The sequence below is a fragment of the Podarcis raffonei genome, chromosome 1 (genome assembly GCF_027172205.1).
Source record: "Podarcis raffonei isolate rPodRaf1 chromosome 1, rPodRaf1.pri, whole genome shotgun sequence".
NCBI classification, from domain to species: Eukaryota; Metazoa; Chordata; class Lepidosauria; order Squamata; family Lacertidae; genus Podarcis; species Podarcis raffonei.
The window spans coordinates 73,284,932-73,303,823 of record NC_070602.1 but is presented as its reverse complement, the minus strand read 5'-3'; the positions used below and the strand labels follow the sequence as shown (position 1 = coordinate 73,303,823).

Sequence of the window (18,892 nt, the reverse complement as noted above, 5' to 3'; positions counted from 1 at the left end):
GCATCCAATAAACATTAGATAATCACCAGGGCTAGCTGGCTAAATTAGTCCTATTTGGGCCAGCGAGGAGACCGGGGAGAATTATCTGTGGGATCCCGGAGCGGGTAATCTTCATAAAAAGGGAAGGGGGTGGGAAGGAAAGGGAATTAAAGATCAGGCTAAGTTCAAATTGAAAGCCAGACGCAATAGCTCTGTCTTACAGGCCCTGCGGAAGGAAGTTAAATCCTGCAGGGCCCTGGTCTCATGGGACAGAGCATTCCTCCAGGTCAGAGCCATCACTGATATAGGCCCACTTGACCACTTTGCTCTGTGGACTGGCATTCCATACCCATTCCATATTTCTAATAATACCCATTCCATATTTGTAATAAATTGATATTCTACTCTAGCAGCACCCACACTTTGGGTGTGAGGCAGGCACTGTACTCTTGAACGCGCTGGCTTGTCGTGTCTGGAGGCTGAAAGCCAGCAAGGGAAGGCAGGCAGGCAGGCAGTGAGGAGATTCTGGTGGCAGCATGGGCTTGAGCTGAGTGGTTAAGACTGCACTTATGAAGCTTGTAATGCCCCACTACTGGGATGATCAGACAGACCGGCAGGCCTCCTCCTCCCATACATATATCCAGTCCTTTCTCCTTGCTAGCACTATTGTTTCTGCTCTCAGCATCACTAGTGCCGATGCTTGTGGTAACAGTTCAGTTTAAAAACCAAACGAGAGAACTGGGCAAAACCATTTTACTTCAGCAGGAGGGTGGAGAGGGGGGCAAGGAAGGAAGTCGTTGGGGGCAAATAAGTCAGGAAAGTGTGACCACGCAGCCTTTCGCAATGGCTCCAACCACCGCTTCAACCAAGTGAGACAATTGCACTCGTCAGCTCACCCCATGCACTTTAGCTGATCTCCTTTTAAAGCCATCGAAGCACATGGCTGTCACCACATCTGGTGCCAGGAAACTCCAGCCATTAATTACGTGCAGTGTGACAACGTTCTTGCTTTTCTCTGTCTGGAATCTGCTGCCGGTCAGTTTTATCAAGTTGTAGTATTTTATCGGGTTGTAGTATTTCCAGCACTGTGGTAGCTGTTTTGAGATGGGGCAGGGAGAGCTGGGTTTTTTTTGTTATTGGATCATTAATTGCTTTTCAGTAATTAGAAAAATGGTGCACAAATTCTATTTTTTTTTTTTAAAAAAAGAAAAAGTTAGAACTTTATTCCATGAGTGTATAAGGGCATATTCAGTCCCTTTCCTCATGACCCCTAGCATATAATTTGCCTTTTTTCACAGCTGTAGCATGCTAATTTAAGTTTTCATTGAATTATTCACCATGATCCTAAGATCATATTCCTGGTTAGTCACTATCAGTTTAGACCCTTTTGGTGTATATTTGAAGATATGTGCATTACTTTACCCTTATGTTGAACCTTGTTTGTCGATTCATCTGGATTAGAGAGAACCCTTTATATTTGCAGTGTAATGGGCTTTTCACCATCCTTAATAATTTGGTGTCATTCCAACACCTGGCCAATTCAACGTTCCTTTTTAACAGATCACATAAACAGCATTGCCCCCAGTACAGATACTTGAGGAACTCTACTTTTACTTCCCACCACTGCAAGGCTTTTCCATTACCTCCCACTCTCTGCTCTCTTACTAAGCCATAAGACGAACCATCTTCTTATCATGACTGCTAAGGTTGCTCAGGAACCTTTGGTGAAGGACTTTGTCAAAAGGTTTTTACACATCTAAATACACAAATAAACCTGATGATCAACATCTGCATACTTGTTTAATAGTTACTAGAATTGTTAGGGCTATTTGCTAAAGAATAGTATGAGGAATCTCCAGTTTTTGCTTCGATGAGATCTTAAATTAGTAGTATAATATTCTACCTAATCTAGTTCACTATGGAGAGAACACCAGTCACTATTACAAGTGTCAAGCATTATCTAAAAAACCGAAAACCCTCTTTCTTCCTAACCAAACCTGCTGAACTCAACTCTACCTTGCTCTCTCCCTTTGCTGTTCTGCCGAGTCACTCTGTGCTTGTGATTCCCTCAGTTTATGCCTTCCATCTGTGTCACTGAATTATTCCTGTCTGATTCTCTGACTCCCATCAGCTTCAGCCAGAATGGCCAATAGCCAGGGATGATGGCCGTTATGCTCCAGCAACAACTGGAGGCTCAAAGGGTCCCCACCCCTGCTTTTTCCTCTTAATTTACACTTACACTAGGGGTAGGTGTTGCTGGGAGTTGTAATCCAAAACATCTGGAGGGCACCAGATTGGCCAAGGCTGGCCTAGATCTCTTGATTCAGTATGTGCTGCTGGAACACATCTGGAGCAAGGCCGGTGCCTATGCGGCTTTCATCAATGAAAATGCAAGGCAGCAATCACAAAGCCACATATTATGAACAATATAGGTTAAGAAAACAATGCAATCTGAAATGGCAATCAAGCCAGCTGTTTTTTAAACAGCAGCAGAAATTACACACTCAAGGCCTTTTAAAATGAAAACATTTACAAAGGATTGTCTAAGAGAGAATAATGAGGGAGCAGCTGGATTTCCACAGAAGGGCTTCCCGAGTTGCCAAAGTGGTAAAATAAGCTTGACTCTGTGGCCATTTCTATAAGCCAGAATGCATTCTTTACATAAAACCCCAAGGTGCCCTTGGCTTGGGATATATCCCATACTACTTAATGGATGGTTAGGAGTGGACAATTTCTGTATTTTAGATCTCTGTTCATCGGCGTCAGCTCAATGCAATGCACAACTTGGTGGTGTGGAATCCAGTTGGAATCCCAGAACAATCACGGTAGAGTCTTGTGTCACAAGTATGTAGTTGTTTTTGATAACCCTCTAGAAGCCAAACAATTCCCAAATGGAAACCAGTCCATCCCTCTCATCCCTAGCCTTATGCTAAGCAGGCTGCTGATCCACAGAATCATAGAATTGTAGTTGTAAAATGAAACTGATTTGTAAAAATGTTACATTGGGGGGGGGGAATACGAAAGAGAGACATTGCACACACTTTTGTAAATCAAGAAAATCTTTAATAAAAAAAGAAAAAAAGAATTGTAGTTGTAAGGGACCCCAAGGGTCATCTAGTCAATCCCCCTTCAGTGCAGGAATCCTTTCCACAGCTGTCCCTGGGTGGCCTCAACCACCAACCCTCTTGGAGGACTTCCGGGGAAGATGGCGCCGGGTCAAGTCTCAACTGAGTCTCTGCTGTGTGAGTAGGAGCTCTAATGATCAAATTACCCTGATAAAAAGGCTCAAACTATGAAAATATCTGCCAACTTTTATCAGTAAAAGACTCTGGGAGCTGTCGGGTGAACTTTTAAACCTCCCCCCGCTTTCAAAGCTACTTAAATCAACTTTGAACCACCTCCATTGAAAAGCCCATAAAGCTGTGGGCTGGATAAAATAGCCCTATTTATCTCCGAGTACAAAGATGGTACTTACAAGACAACGTTGCACCAACCCTCTGGTTAACAGTTATGCCTTTGGCTTATAGGCAAGATGGTTCCTGCTTTAGTGGTTCTGTCAGTCCTACAGGCCTCCTACTTTTGGGAGTATTCATTGGTCCCACACTCTATCCCAAATTTCCTTTTTCCTGCCAGTTCTCCTTAAAAAACAAACAAACAAACCCTGAAAAATTTCAGCATCTTTTCCTTCATTCAGGTAGCAAGTTCTGGCTCACTGCTCTGTGCTGCATTCAATAAATCCTCTTACTGCACACAAATCAGTTGTATGGCTTGAAATGCTTTGCTCCAGAAGTGATCTATTGGTCACCCCTTCCACAATTATAATTTAGAAGCTATAACACCTATTGTTCTGAGGGCTGCAAATCTTAAGTGTGTGCTTGCCCACAGTTTTCGGAACATTTTTATTGTACACAGCAAGCCCCTGGCCACATGGTCCCATGTCTGCATTTTCAGTAGCATAGGGTAAGCAGGGTCAGTCTAAGTAAAAATAAAAGGCAGACAAGGAAGGTGGGCAGCACCCTGGAGAGCTCCAACTGGACTCCAGACAGGGCAGGCTTGAATGTTGCTCCAATAAGTGGAAAACTCAGACTGAGGCCTTGTCCACACTTACCTTTGCTCTGCTTTTCTAGGCACAGGTCTGTGTTTTAAAGCTCAGTCGGTAGAACATGAGGCCCTTAATCTCAGGGTTGTGGGTTTGAGCCCCATGTTGGGCGAAAGATTTCTGCATTGCAGAGGGTTGGACTAGATGACTCTTGTGGTCCCTTCCAATGCTACAAATCTATGATTCTGTCAAGAGAATTGGAGAGGTAGCCCAGCGACTGGCCCCTAAGTACTGGCCCCCAAGTACAGCCTCAATATGGCCTGAAGTGCACTCTTGGAGATATTTTTTTCTACTCTCAGGAAAGGTAGTTGCCCACTAAAAGTGGGGTCCAGTATAAATAGCACCTTTAGGTTTTATATATATATATATATATATATATTCCCCTTTAAAATGTCTTTGCATTCTGTGAAAACCACATTTAGGTGGTCAATATTGTGTCTGCTTATTGAGGCTGTCTCTATTTGCACACAGGGTGAAAGGCAATAATAATAATAGTAGTAGTAATAATAATAATAATAATAATAATAATGGTTACATTCTTGGCCTCCACCCTCTTAGGCCCATTCCAAATTACTGTGTTTTCTGCACTTGACATTATCTCCATATAGAGCCAGAAGTTCTTAAGTGAGAATTTAATTTTCAGATTGGAGTGGGGGTGAAATTCAGAGTTATTTGAGGGAAGCGAAATTATCAAAAGGAGGGATGTGGGTGGTGCTTGGTCTAAACCACAGAGCCTAGGGCTTGCCGATCAGAAGGTCCTCTGTTCCAATCCCTGCGATGGGGTGAGCTCCCATTGCTTGGTCCCAGCTCCTGCCCACCTAGCAGTTCAAAAGCACATCAAGTGCAAGTAGATAAATAGGTACCGCTCCAGCGGGAAGGTAACCGGCGTTTCTGTGTGCTGCTCTGGTTCGCCAGGAGTGGCTTAGTCATGCTGGCCACATGACCCGGAAGCTGTCTGTGGACAAACGCCAGCTCCCTCGGCCTATAGAGCAAGATGAGTGCCACAACCCCAGAGTCGTCCGTGACTAGACTTAATGGTCAGGGGTACCTTTACCTTTAAATTATCAAAGGTTTTGGGGTGGAGACTGACTTGGAATAAAAACAGAGGGGACAGAACCCCCTGCCCCAACCCCACCCCGTCTTTCCATAACCATACTTTTGGCAGTGGCGGTAGAATTCCTCCGTGTTTCCGTTTTCCCACAACTTACAATGCTTCCTTGGAACAACACCAAATCACTACATGCCATGTTATTTCAAAGGCGTTGTGGACTGCAGAGACAGCCCCTGCTGGCAGCCACCCCTCTCCCCTGTACAATGCTCCCACAATTATGCTATATTAAGATGTGGCCTAATTTTGTGGTGGGGGGGGGGAATACCACCCATCAGAAACGCCTGTGGAAACGAGTTCCACCCCTGCAAGCAAAGTGTTTAGGGAAAGGAGGAGGAAGAGGCTGCTACCCCTGCCTGTCTTATTATGGAACATGAGTTGAGCGAGGAGGAAAGGAGTACAGCTCTGGGATGTTTTTCAGAGCAGGCTTGAGGGTGTCATCTGCTGGAGAACTGGGGTAACTGATGGATTCTCCTTGCTGCGGCGAGTGAGGTGATAATGAGGCTTTCAAGAGTTACTCTTGTTTGTGGCAGATTACCATGGAGGAAGTCACAGAAGGAGGAAAATAAACAAAGGCTCAATGCTTCTGTCCTATTTCATGCTATCAGTTTAAATTATAATGCCTCCTTGCGAGATTCTTTGTATTTCTAATCAAAAGCTTAAAGGATGCCTTTCGGGAAGCTGAATATATTTTTGGTGGAAGTTCTAATGTGGTCTTGAACCTATGCGCTGTTGAGCTTACAGTGATACATCGGGTTAAGAACTTAATTCGTTCTGGAGGTCTGTTCTTAACCTGAAACTGTTCTTAACCTGAAGCACCACTTTAGCTAATGGGGCCTCCCACTGCTGCTGCGCCACCGGAGCATGATTTCTGTTCGCATCCTGAAGTAAAGTTCTTAACCCGAGGTACTTTTTCTGGGTTAGCGGAGTCTGTAACCTGAAGCGTATGAAACCTGAAGTGTCTGTAACCCAAGTTACTACTGTACTGCCAGTCCCAGGCAACGATGCATAGGAGTGCAGTCCACATGCTTGACTGGTCTGGGATACGACTCCATGTTTCCCTAGCCAAATTCCAACATTATGCCCCCTTTTACCAGCTCACAATTCTATCACTGTCCACTGATAATCTTAATAAATAGGGTTTTATGCTACGTACCAGCACTCTTTGTGTGTGTGTCAATAGATCAATACAGAGGCATGCATTTGTTGGACTCATGAGGGCTGTCACAATGAGCTCCTGCACTTCAAGATTTACAAAGCACTGCTGTACCTCATAAAATTTCCATTTTCCAAAATCGGTGAATATTTTCACCATCACTCCAATCTCAGAAATATCCCCCAAAGTGTCCCCTTCAAATGTGTGTGTGTGTGATTTAGGGGGCATTATCACTTCACTAATGCAAATACACATATATTGTACCAGTTTAAATGTGGAATAATTGGTTTTTTGGTATGTGATTATTATTATTATTATTATTATTATTATTATTATTATTATTATGCTATGAGTACATGGTTTAAGTAGCCAGTGTATATTTTGTTATATGACTAATTGCAACAGAAGACAATTTGGTGTAGCTTTATTAGATATATAGAAAGGGAGGTTGGTGGTAGATTGAGATGGGGAAGAAATTTGATTCACTTCTCATTTAAAGATTAACCCACTTCAGTAACACTGTCCGCAACATTACGCATATCCAAACATAGTTCTCCTTCCAGATTCATGTAGTGGAGTTTTGAAAGGGAGCTCTTCAGCCAGGTAATGTTTACAAAAATGCAGACACCAGAGCAAATTGTGCATAAAAATGTACCTATAAGCAAAAATAATGTACAAAGATGCATTCTATTCAGGGAAATTGCTTTCCAAAAATGTGTATATCAGGCAAAATTGCATAGAAAATTTGGCATATTATAAGAAATTCATATTAAAATGCAGATGGAGTCTCATGAGGACTTTTTTAATAAAAAAAAATCACAAACTGGTGTGGAAAATTGGAGGACTGAGCTTAAGATTGGAAAAATGAGAGGTAGGCAAAGTTTCTCATGTCAATACTTTTCCAAAAGTGTTGGGGAAAAATATGTTGCTTTTGAAATCTCTTCTTTCCATACAACAGAGAGAGAGAGAGAGATCTCCTTCTGGTCTCCTTTGGTCATTCTGTGACACACTTTCCTCCTTTTATTCTTGCTGAAGAAAAAAACCTCGCTCATGTTAAATTTCAAATGATTTGCATGCAGAATTTTCTGAGTTCGAGAATGAGCCATATCTCGAGCTAACATATACCAACACTGAATCTATGAATGAATAATTAGAAGCACCACCTTACGTTTACTCATAAGTAAGCACCACTGAGTTCAATGAAACTCTCAGGTAAATATGTTCTAGTTCCTAAGTTTATTGTTCTAAATGCCATGACAAAACTGCAGCAACAGTATCAACAAAACAATACAGAATAAACATCCACAGCACAAGCAAAACGCCCTTAATGAAAGAGAGAGACATACCAGAGACACCAACAAGCTTAAGTCTCTCAGGTATATGTGCATAAGGCATTGCAAATTGCCTTTGTGCCCCTCCCCCCCTGCCCTGTCTGTGGAATGGTCTCCTAAGTGAGACGCACCTTGATGCCATCAGTGACATCTTTTCCCTGCTGGGTTGAGATTTTCCTTTTTTTCTGGTCATTTGATGGATTATTATCTGGTCATGGCAAGGCTTTATGTTTGTGTCACATCCTTGTGATCCCCTTCCAACTCTACAATTCTATGATTTTATGCTTCAATCTTTGCGCAGAGATTTCAAGAGATATGTACTTAGCTAACAGTAGCCTCTAGATCTAAGTGACTATTTGTGGTTCTTTGGTGCCCTCTAATGTTCAAAAAGCCATGAAAATCAACATTCAGCACTGAATGTGAAATTGGCAGTAACTGCCAATGTGAAAAGCAAAACACACAGAGAGACATAATTTTATCTGTATTCCGCCTTTCCACAGTTCAAGGCGGCTTACAGCATGAAAAAAAAACCCCATAACTAAAGCATAAAAGTAGTCGTAAACAATAAATAAAACATTTTTAAAAACACACAACCAAACAGAACAATCTCCACATAAATCACAGCAAGATCTAAAATAAAGGTACAAAAAAACCCCAATGGCAACAACAGCAAAAAAGAAAACCCACAACAAAATTCCATAAACCCCAACCTGAGAGTCTGTTCAGCAGCCTCACCTTCTGTAGCTGGAGTCAGTCAGGGCCCTGCCCTCCCAAGCCAGGTGAAAAAGGCCTGCAAGACAGGGAGCAGGCCCTCCCCAGCATGGGGGGGGGGTCAACAGCCTCCAGATTCTCAGGAGGCTCCACTACTTTTTAAAGTTGTGTAGAAGTACAAGTTCTTCCTGGTGCTGCTGCTGCTTCAGCACTTTGAGGGGGGGGGGAATTGTCCCTCTAAGAAGCCCTCCCAATATACCTGTCAAAAAAAGACATTCATCCTGCAGAGAAATCCTTTCGTGGGTTGCATAGAACTTGTCAGTATCAATGTGTTGCTTGATAAGCTTTTTTTGTATTCAAGACGATATGTGACTTCTTCATTTGGTGGAGAATGGAGATGAAATTCTAATGTGTCAGGCTGGCATAAGTCAGGGCAGCATATAATAGACAATTTCCTCCTCAAAGCATGACCCCAAAGACTTGTTCCTGTCATGTTGTGTTCAAATTTCAGTGTGACACAATGCAAAATGTGAAAGGTACACACACATACAGCTCCTTTGAAACGAGCAGGCACCGTGGAAGATCAAGGTGGTGCTCTTAAGACAGCTCCCATTCATTTCAGTGGTGGGAGGGAGGGTTGCACAGGCAAACTTCCTGATGGATCGGGTCCTTTAAGTACACAATCCCGGCGACAATCCTAAATATACTTAATTGGAAATAAATTCTGTTGAAATGATTGGGGCCCTCCCCCTCCAAATTACTCTGATTAGGGCATAAATCACCCTATATCTACATCTGCAGATTAAATCCTTCTATAAAACCACTTAATCCTTCATTTAGAAATATAAATACTGAATTCAAACTCCGGCGGCTCGTTTCTGGAATCGTTGCAATGCTGGGAATGCAAAAGCTGGCTATCATTTCATTAACAGCCAAGACATTAGGAAGATACTGGAACGAAGCAGGGTTCTTGAAAGCCTCTTGTGGTTTGTCAGAGGAACGCTGTCAATTTTCTCAGTGCACGCTACATTTTGGAAAGAGCAAAAGAGTTTTGAGAGAGGGTTGCAGGAGGGCTTGAGCCTCCTCGGGGCTACAGGATGGGATGCACCCAGGACAGTGAAGTCCTCCTATGCTCCCAGGATGTCCCTTGTCTCTACTTGGACAGGAAGGCTTGACTGCAATGGCTATGAGTTCTCCTTGGTAGCAGCAGCATCTGCTGTGTCTGGTATCTGACTCTCATTCAATGCTATACTTGTAAGGACTGAGCGGATCCAGTCAGTGATCCAGACCAGGATTCCGGAATGCTCTGGCCTAAGCAAGCTTAGTCCACCCCAGGACTTTTGGGAATTCTGGAAGCAAGAACTCCAGTCTGTATGTAACCCAGCAAGGAAAGTGCTCTGTAGTAATGCTCTTTGTTTAGCAAATGGAGTCTGCATCTAAGTTCTGTGTCCCAGGCCTCTGAATTTAACAGTACAGTGGTACCTCGGGTTAAGTACTTAATTCGTTCCGGAGGTCCGTTCTTAACCTGAAACTGGTCTTAACCTGAAGCACCACTTTAGCTAATGGGGCCTCCTGCTGCCGCCGCGCCACCGGAGCATGATTTCTGTTCTCATCCTGAAGCAAAGTTCTTAACCTGAAGCACTATTTCTGGGTTAGCAGAGTGTGTAACCTGAAGCGTATGTAACCTGAAGCGTATGTAACCTGAGGTACCATTGTACTAATGCGAGTGCTTCTGTGTATTGGCAGGATGCCTCCATAACTGCAACCTGCCACCACAAGTCTTTCTAGCCCTTGATTCCCTGGCCTTGTATTTAAATAATAATAATTAGGCGTTTGTGAATGAATACACTTGCTTGAGCGACTTTCTACCTCTTACCATGCTGCTCTCTTGATAAGACCTCAAATATCTCCTCCAGTCCAACACCAAATTGACAATTTCTACACAACTCAGGTCCAATCAGTTTGAATAACCTGATAAATCTCCTCTGGCAAAATGATAATAATAATATAATAATAAATTTTTATTTGTATCCTGCCCTCTCTGGCCAAGGCTGGGCTCAGAGTGGCTAACATCATAAAAACCACACAATATGCATAAAAACAGACATCAAATAATTAAAATACACCTTAAAATTAATTCAGATAAGTTAAAATCTGGGCAGGTGGCAATTATCAGGTTGGAACTGAGAGTGGTTAATAATGCCAGGACCAACTGTTCCCATGGATTATACAAGGACCTGTGAGCGGTTTGGGAGCTTCCTTTGGGCTTGTTTTATACAAAGGAAAGTAAGTAAAACTGCATCCTGCCCAAAGGCCTGGCGGAACAGCTCCATCTTGCAGGCCCTGCAGAAAGATGTCAAGTCCCGCAGGGCCCTCCTCTCTTGTGGGAGAGCGTTCCACCAGGCCAGGGCCACAGTTGAAAAGGCCCTGGCTCTAGTCTAGGCCAGTCTAATTTCCCTTGGGCCCGGGATCTTCAAGGTGTTGTTGTTAGCATACTGTAAGGTCCTCTGTAGGGCATACCAGAAAAGGTGGTCCTGTAGGTACAATGGTCCTAGGCCGTATAGGGCTTTAAAGGTTAAAACCAGCACCTTAAACCTGATCCTGTACTTCACCGGGAGCCAGTGCAGCTGGTACAGCACCGAGTGAATGTGATCCCGTGGTGGGGACCCCATAAGGAGTCTCGCTGTGGCATTCTGCAGCCGCCAGAGTTTCTGGGTCAGCTTCAAGGGCAGTTTCAATGGACTGAGATGGAGTAGAATCTCCTGCTGGGGACAAAGGGGAGGCAATTTTCACTGATTTCTCCTTCCCCCTGCAGACCTCCTCTCACGCTGTCCTTCAACCACCCAGAGTAGCTTTTCAGGGGGCTGCAAGGGAAAGGAGGAATTGCTATCCCCACAAATAAAGCAACCCCCACCGCGTCCCTACCTTCAGCTTGACTGCTTTTATGACTTCCTATAGGCACTGTCAGTGCAATCCAATAAACACTTATTTGGAAGTACAGTATGCTCCACTTAATTCATTTGGATTTACTTACTTCTAAATAACGTTCATAGGACTAGACTGTAACCACAATGCTGGCTTAGGTGTCCTTTTGCTGTAGGCGTAGGAAACCTGTGGTCTTCCAGATGATGTTGGACTACAACTGCCATCATCCTTGACTATTGTCATTGCTTTCTGGGGCTGATGGACTTGTAGTCCATTCAGAAAGCCACAGGTTCCCAGCTTCTGTTTTGCTGAGAAAAATGTGCATCTATATTTGATTTATGTGATCTGAATGTGATCAGACGCTTGAAAGGAAGTTTTATTTTATAATATTCTACTATGTTGTTTTGTTATTAAACTTTCTGCTCTCTCAGGTTGTATATAGCCTAAAACTTACGATCTGGTATACAGTAGATATCTAAGTTGCTGAAATGTATCGTAGCCAATTGCCTAGAGTGGAGCTGAAAGGAACGGCATGTGCAGTTTGAATTTCACCAGAGAAAGGCAGAACCATTTTTAATTTGGGGAGCTGGCAGGCAGAAATGAACAAATAGTGGGGTTTTCTTTTTCTTTGGGAACAGAACTACTTGTCTTCCTGCCAGCTTGCCTGCTACCTGTTTCAACTTGAGCATTTGTGAACAGACATTGCAAAACATGTCCCCATTACAAATCTCTAGAGCTTTCTCCTCCAAAAGATGCTGTTTTACATTGTTTCAATTGGCCTGCTATAAGTATCATACTTTTGTTGCTTATTTCTTTTGTAATTCGCATTAATGTCGTTCACTCCTTTGGGGGCCTTTGTGCCAAAAGTGATGTAGAAATAAAGCAGACCACAGCAAAAGAAAAGTGATCCTGTGAATCTGCCTTGGATCTGTTCACCACCTGGGAAGTGGAGGAGACTGCGCGGATGGGAGGAGAGGGAGGGAACTCCTCAATTTTAAATTTGCAATAATCATATTAATTTTTCACTCTGTATGGTCTTGGACACAACTCAGTCATCTAGGTAAGACAGCAGAGAGACTGAAGTACTGCCTTGGTAGTGTGCAAACATGGCTTGTATTTGGCACTTTTTGAATATGAAAAAGGCACCAAATATAAAAAAAACACGGTCAAATTCATGCTGCAGTTGCAAAGGAAGAATTGCTGACTTCAAGCAACTGTGCCAATATGGAAAAAGCACAGTTCCCCTTCAGTGGATCTGCTAGTGTGAAGGAAGAGATATTTAGATCCCATGAAGCAATGGAGTAACAGTTCTGTGTGTTTACTGCACAACAGAATGGCTTTCTGGCCAGCCACAGAGTCACCAATGTCCCACCTGTCTTTCACTGTTAACCTTGGAACAGCAGAGCAGCAAGCTACCTTCAGAGAACAAGCACACCAATGGTGAGAGGAGGATGCCAATGTTCTGTGATCAGAGGACAGTCTCTAATTTGCAGAAAGTTTTATTGCCCTTGTGGCAGACATTGTATCACCCTGGCATAGAATATACTGTAGGCTCTTTCGATAGCAAAAGAGTAGCTGTTGCGTCATTGCTGGAGCCTTTCATAGCTTTACTGCTCTGCTCCCTGTTGATAGTTTTTACACAGTCCCTATTAGGTATAAACCAGGAAGTCAGGCTTTCTTTCTTCACTTGTGTAACTTGGTAGTAAATGAAAGCTGAGAAGGGCTGTTTATGCTCAGTTGAACTGAATGTTGCAGTCGAGTTGACCTGTTGTTAGTCTGTAAGTATTCTTATTTTATTGAATAACAAATATGGTCATCAACTAGAGTTTTGTTCTCATTCACTCATTTTGTAATTCATTTTGCACAAATTGAATTGCTAGAAATGTTATTAGGTGCCATTGGGGCTAGAGCAACTAGAGTTTACCAACTACAAAGTCTGTTTTTGCCTTGCAGGCTACATCTTTTGAAGGAAAAAGGAAACAATAACCAGAATGTGATCAGATATGCACTGAAAATCACTCTGCATTTATTTTCCAAACCATCATAGAAGCATAGGAAGAATGGGGGCTTGTGGTGGCGGTAAACTCATATTCAAAAGTTGTTATATAGTTTTAAATAGTACTTGGCTGCTGTTGAGGCCAAGTTATGGTCTGGGCAAGTTCACCCACAATGCTTCACTCTGAGGAAGGATCCCATTTTGTTGGCAGTGGGTGGGCAAGGCAAGGGCTGAGATAGTGGGTGGGAAGGGGAGAGGGGGAAAGGGAATGGAGGAGGAGGAGGAGGTTGTATCAAAATACAGTGGTACCTCAGGTTAAGAACTTAATTCGTTTTGGAGGTCAGTTCTTAACCTGAGTTACCACTTTAGCTAATGGGGCCTCCCGCTGCTGCCATGCAATTTCTGTTCTCATCCTGAAGAAAGTTCTTAACCCGAGGTACTATTCCTGGGTTAGTGGAGTCTGTAACCTGAAGCGTCTGTAACTCGAGGTACCACTGTATGTGAAACAGTCAAAGGTAGGACAGCAGTCAGGGAGAGAAACGGTTAAGAAGTGAATAACCCAGAAGTGAATCAGCACAAAAAGTATAGCGAGAGAGCAGGAGGGTCAGAGAGTGTTCGGAGTTGAAAGAAAGCTTGTTTAAATAAAGTTATTTGTTTTGTGATACTCCCGCTTGACTCTTAGGGTTCATCCACACTTTGCCCTATGCTTTCCAGGCATGGGTCTGAGAGGTTTTCTGTTTGTTGCTGTTATTAAGGACTCTAGAATCAACCTGTTGTTTTGGGGTGATCAGAGACAGAATTGTTAGTGGGACAAGAGATCAGCATTTGCGAGAGCAACTGTTGCGAGAAGCAGATTTAACACTGCGTCGCTGCCTGGAGATAGGCAGGGCAGCAGAACTTTCTGAAGCAAGAATTAAACCATTAGCAGGCACAGAAGAGACACAGATGCAGGACACTGGGGTATGCAACCTCGTGAAGGGGCACCCAGGATGCAATGCCTGTGTTGTGGGAAACAACATGTAAAGAGTAATAAATAAATAAAAATACCTAGCATATGTGGACAGCAGTGGTGCAGTGGGGGGGGGACTGGGGAGGGACTTGGTCCCGGGTGCAATTTTTTAAGGGGGTGTCACCAGGTGCCTTCACAAGAAGCTCCTTCATAGGAGTCTGGCTCTGGCACATGAAGGAGCTGTGTCTGGGCTGTGGTGCTCATGCCTGGCTGCAGCTCTGTTCCTTGGTCAGGTCTGACCCGTAGGTGGAGAGCAAGAGAGTCAGCGGCAATGCCGCTGCCCACCCTCCTCAGCTGAGGTGTGCTTTGCACCCAGCCATGGCAGCTCCACCCCCAGGTCAAGTCTGTCCCAGAGGCAGAGAGAGGACAGTGGGTGGTAACATTGCTGCCCACTCTTCTGGCTGTGGGGCTTGCGCCTGGCCACAGCTGTGCTCCCGGGTCAAGTTTGACCCGGGGCAGAGAATAGGAGGAGAGTTGGTGGCAGCTTCTCTACTGCTCTCCTCACCTGGACTGTGCTGCATGGAGGGTGGCCTCTTCATCCCGTCCTCCTCAGGTGGCATGGACATATGCTGTGCCACTGGTGCAAAGCACATGGCAAGCCAAACAATTTTCAAAGCCTGTGCAGGAGGGTGAAGAAACCTCCCAGACAGTGAAAACAGTGCAGGAAGACAGTGATGAGTCTGAACGCTGTCAGAATATCCTAAGATTGGCTTTGGGATCACCATATCCGGATGTTTACATCGTGGGAAATACTGGGGGAGGGGACTGATACCTACCGTACTATACTTTTCTTATATGCTGTTGAACAAAAAAAAAATGGTTTGCTCTCTGCTGGATTGTGAAGCAAGCTGCAATGCGCTGCCAGTGACAATGGTTAATGAAAAGACAGACATTGAACCATGTCACCAGAGTGAGCAAGTGCAGAGTTAAGATTTGCAACAATAAGTTTTATTGCTTAGAATTTGTTATTGTGAATGGAGAGACCATCAATGGGGAGCAAAGCAGTGCAAGCCATGCAACTCATTCAGGTACAACATCAGAATAGAGTATATGTGCCACGGACCAGTGAAGAGAGCCAACCAGCTGCCTGGACAATGGTGAATATATTGCAGATGCTTGGTGGTGTTTTTCAGGGAGCGGGACATCTAGCAGGGAAGTTGAATGCGGATCCATTGAGAACTCCCCAAAGAAGGGTACCAGTAGCACTGGCAGAACTGCTGAACCAGGAACTGGCCAGCCTACAAGCTAAAGGCATGGTTGCCGCAGTAAATTATAGTACAGCATGGATCAGCAGTCTAATTATTTTCTGCAAACCCTCAGGAAGGCTGCATATTTGTATTGATCCTAAACCTTTGAACAGAGCACTAAAATGCAGCCATTACTCACTAACATCCATTGATGGTGTAGGAAGTGACCTACCCCGAGCCAAGGTTTCCTCTGTGTTTGAAGTGAAAAAATGGATTCTGGCATACGGAACTCAGCTCAGAGTCAAGCTGTCTTGCCTCTTTTGCAACTCCTTTTGGCAGGTATATTTGGCTGTGGATGCTGTGGGCCCTGCCTCTGAAGTGTTTCAGCATCGACCGAATCAAAAAGTAGAGAATGTTCCAGGCCTCAAAAGCATTGCTTATGACATACTAATTGTGGGAGAAGATGATACTGGAAAGGAAGCAGCAAGAGATTGTGACAAAAAATGAAGCCTGTTTTTGGAGAGGTGCAGAGAAAGAAATACAAAACCCAAATAAAGTCAGGTTACAACTAAAGGAAGTGCCATACATTGGCCATCTGTTGACAGCAGAGGGTCTGAAAGTGGACCCAGCAAAAGTAAGAGCAATCCAGGTGTTACCAAGACCTAAGGATGCAAAGATTTTTTGGGAATGGCAAACTACTTGGCTAGCAGATTAGTGTGAGCCACTCCGATAGCTAACACACAAAGAGGTAGAATGGGAATGGTCAGAAAGTCGTTTGAGAAGATAAAGGACGCCATAGCCAGGAGTCCTCTATGAAGGTATTACAATCCAGGGGACCAGTTAGTGTTACACAATGTGATGCATCTGAGACAGGGCCAAGAGCTGTGCTGCTACAGAAACAGCAGCCAGTTGCATTTGCCAGTAGAGCACTATCAGAAACTGCACAGATTGAAAAAAAGAACTGTTGGCTGTAGTGTTTGGCATGAAATGCTTCCATCAACTTACATTTGGCCAGAGAGTGCATGCCCAACTGGACCATAAGCCATCATGCAGGGGCCATCGCTGAGTGCCCCAAACAGGCTTCAGCACATGTTGTGAACCACCTTGGGATCTATGGATGAAGGGTGGAATAGAAAGATTATCTCATCATGGTAAACTACTACTACAGCTTTGCAGGGAGAGATCCACTGCCAGATATTGTATCTGAGACAATTATAAAGAAACTAAAGTGCCATTTTGCCCACTATGGGATAGCAGATATTATATGCTCTGACAACGGACCACAGTTTCAGAACATTCCAAAAGCAGTGGGAATTTGATCATCAGACATCTCCAGAGCAATAGAACAGCTGAATCAGCTGTCAGAATGGTTCAGAGAATTTTGATCAAAGCCAGAAAAGCAAGGACTGGTGCATATCTAGATATCCTGGACCACCAGAACACATCTTCATAAGGTTTGGATGGGAGTCCAGCACAGGGAATGATGGGTTGAAGGACAAATGCCTTGTTACCAATGGGCGTGGCTTACTGCAGATGAGCTGAGCTGATTGCAGAACAGAAATTAAGACAGGCATACTACTGTGACAAGTCAACTAAAGACCTATTCAAACTACATGTGAGCGAGCAAATTTGGATACAGCCAGTGGAGTGACACAATAAGGAGAGGAAGAAAACTGAGGTCCAAAGTCAACTGGACACACACTCGTTTGAGATGGTAACTCAAGAGGACCAAGTTTTGAGAAGGAATCAAAGGCAATTGTGGCGCAGCAACCAACCTGCACACTCAGACTAGCAGGACAGACAGAAGAGAGGCGACTTCAGGAGCCAAAAGATGCCAGTACAGTTGTTGGCCCACTGCCTGCAGAGAATACCCACCTCCTCTTGTACAAGTAAATGAGAGACAACCCAGCTCACACTCATCTCAATCCTGCTTGGACACCACATTTTTTGGTTGCCACCTAGAAAGAATTATAACTCCTGAAGCAAAACAGATAACCCCATTGCCTAAAAGACTATGTCTAAATTCAAGGGGGCATATGGACGTTTGAAACTATATAGTTAACTGTAATAATTGTTCACTTAAAGTTATGAAATGAAAGATGTATCAGTTATATGTGGAACTAAGTAAGAGGGAGAGGAAAGCAGTCAGGGGGAGAAACTTAGTGACACAGAGGAAAGGTGCAGGTAAAAGGAACAGCTGCCCAGAAGTGACTCAGCAGAAAAAGGACAGAGAGAAATCAGGAGGGTCAGAGAGAGTTAGGGTTTATCCACAACTATGTTTTGCTCTGCTTTTTCCAGGCACAGGTCTATGCTTTAAAGCTCCATGTCCAAGCGTTGTTGTTTTCTAGCCCAGAACTTTCCCTGCAGAAACCATTTTTAAATGGACATTTTTATTATTATTATGGACAGAACAACTAATGAAGCAACTTGAATAGGAATGAGGTCAGGCCCTGTGACCGACATATACACTCCATCTCTGTACTAAAATACCTTCCAGCCAATTGACTCTGAAGCTTCCTGAGCCATTTTAAGTTTCTTATCCATTCTGAGCTGCAGAGCGTTTTAGCATCAAGTCCAGAGCTAGCAATCCAATGCAGTGGGTAGGCAGGTCCAAGCATCCTTTATCTCCAGCAGAGCCACAACAGCTGCAGATAGAAAGGAGGAAACAAGGAGGGAGGGAAGGAAAACAAAACAATAGAAAATAAAAGATAAATAGAGGGGTGCCTAGCAGCTCTCTCTTCTGGACACCTCTTTTTATCTCCACACCATGGATGTTCCTCTGCCTCTCAGCAAAGCAGTCTGCTTATCGACGGGTACCAAGGTCACTCACTTCAGCAGAAAGTCAATTTGACCCACAAGCAAGTTTTTGTTTTGTTTTTTGTGTTTCTCAGGGCTTGCTCAGAGTCTGAACGTTGCACTGCTGCCATCTATTTTAGTCCATCATGGTTGCTCTGGGACTTGCAGAATCCAGTGATTCCTTGGGCTTGGCAGAGCCAGATTAACAAACCCCACAGAATGCAGAGGGACTTACTTCCTTGCACAGAATCACACTGTCGTTTCAATTGTAGTTCTTTCTTCTTCTTCTTCTTTTTACTAAAGCAGACCCTGTCAAAGAGGCCAGCTTGACAGTTACCTATCCTGAACGTCATAACAGGCAAGTGGAAGAATGTGACAGTTGTTCCAGACGACTGGCTTATTCGCACACAAAACTGGTTGTTACCCCACACTTCTTAGTGCAATTGTCCTATCACTTTCCTAACTACAAAAAGTCTGATAAGTGTCAGAAAATTGCACTGGAAAGTGCTAGATCACAGCCACTAGCTGGCAATGTTGAGTCACCTCTGTGCTGCAAACCTATCAGCAGGAATGCTCCCCGACTTGACTGTCACCC

At 43.9% G+C, this 18,892-nt stretch overlaps 1 protein-coding gene across 2 annotated transcripts in view; it reads left to right on the top strand.

Annotated features, from left to right (window-relative positions):
* Window positions 1-18,892, top strand: part of SLC22A18 (solute carrier family 22 member 18) — a 96,606-nt gene that overhangs the window by 8,343 nt on the left and 69,371 nt on the right. The window contains exon 1 of one of the 2 annotated variants that reach the window (XM_053393680.1): window positions 12,984-13,087. The exons of the other annotated variant lie outside the window; for it this stretch is intronic. The gene's annotated coding sequence lies outside the window, so the exon portion shown is untranslated. Of the gene's footprint in view, window positions 1-12,983; window positions 13,088-18,892 lie in introns of those variants that run through there. 2 annotated transcript variants of the gene reach the window in all.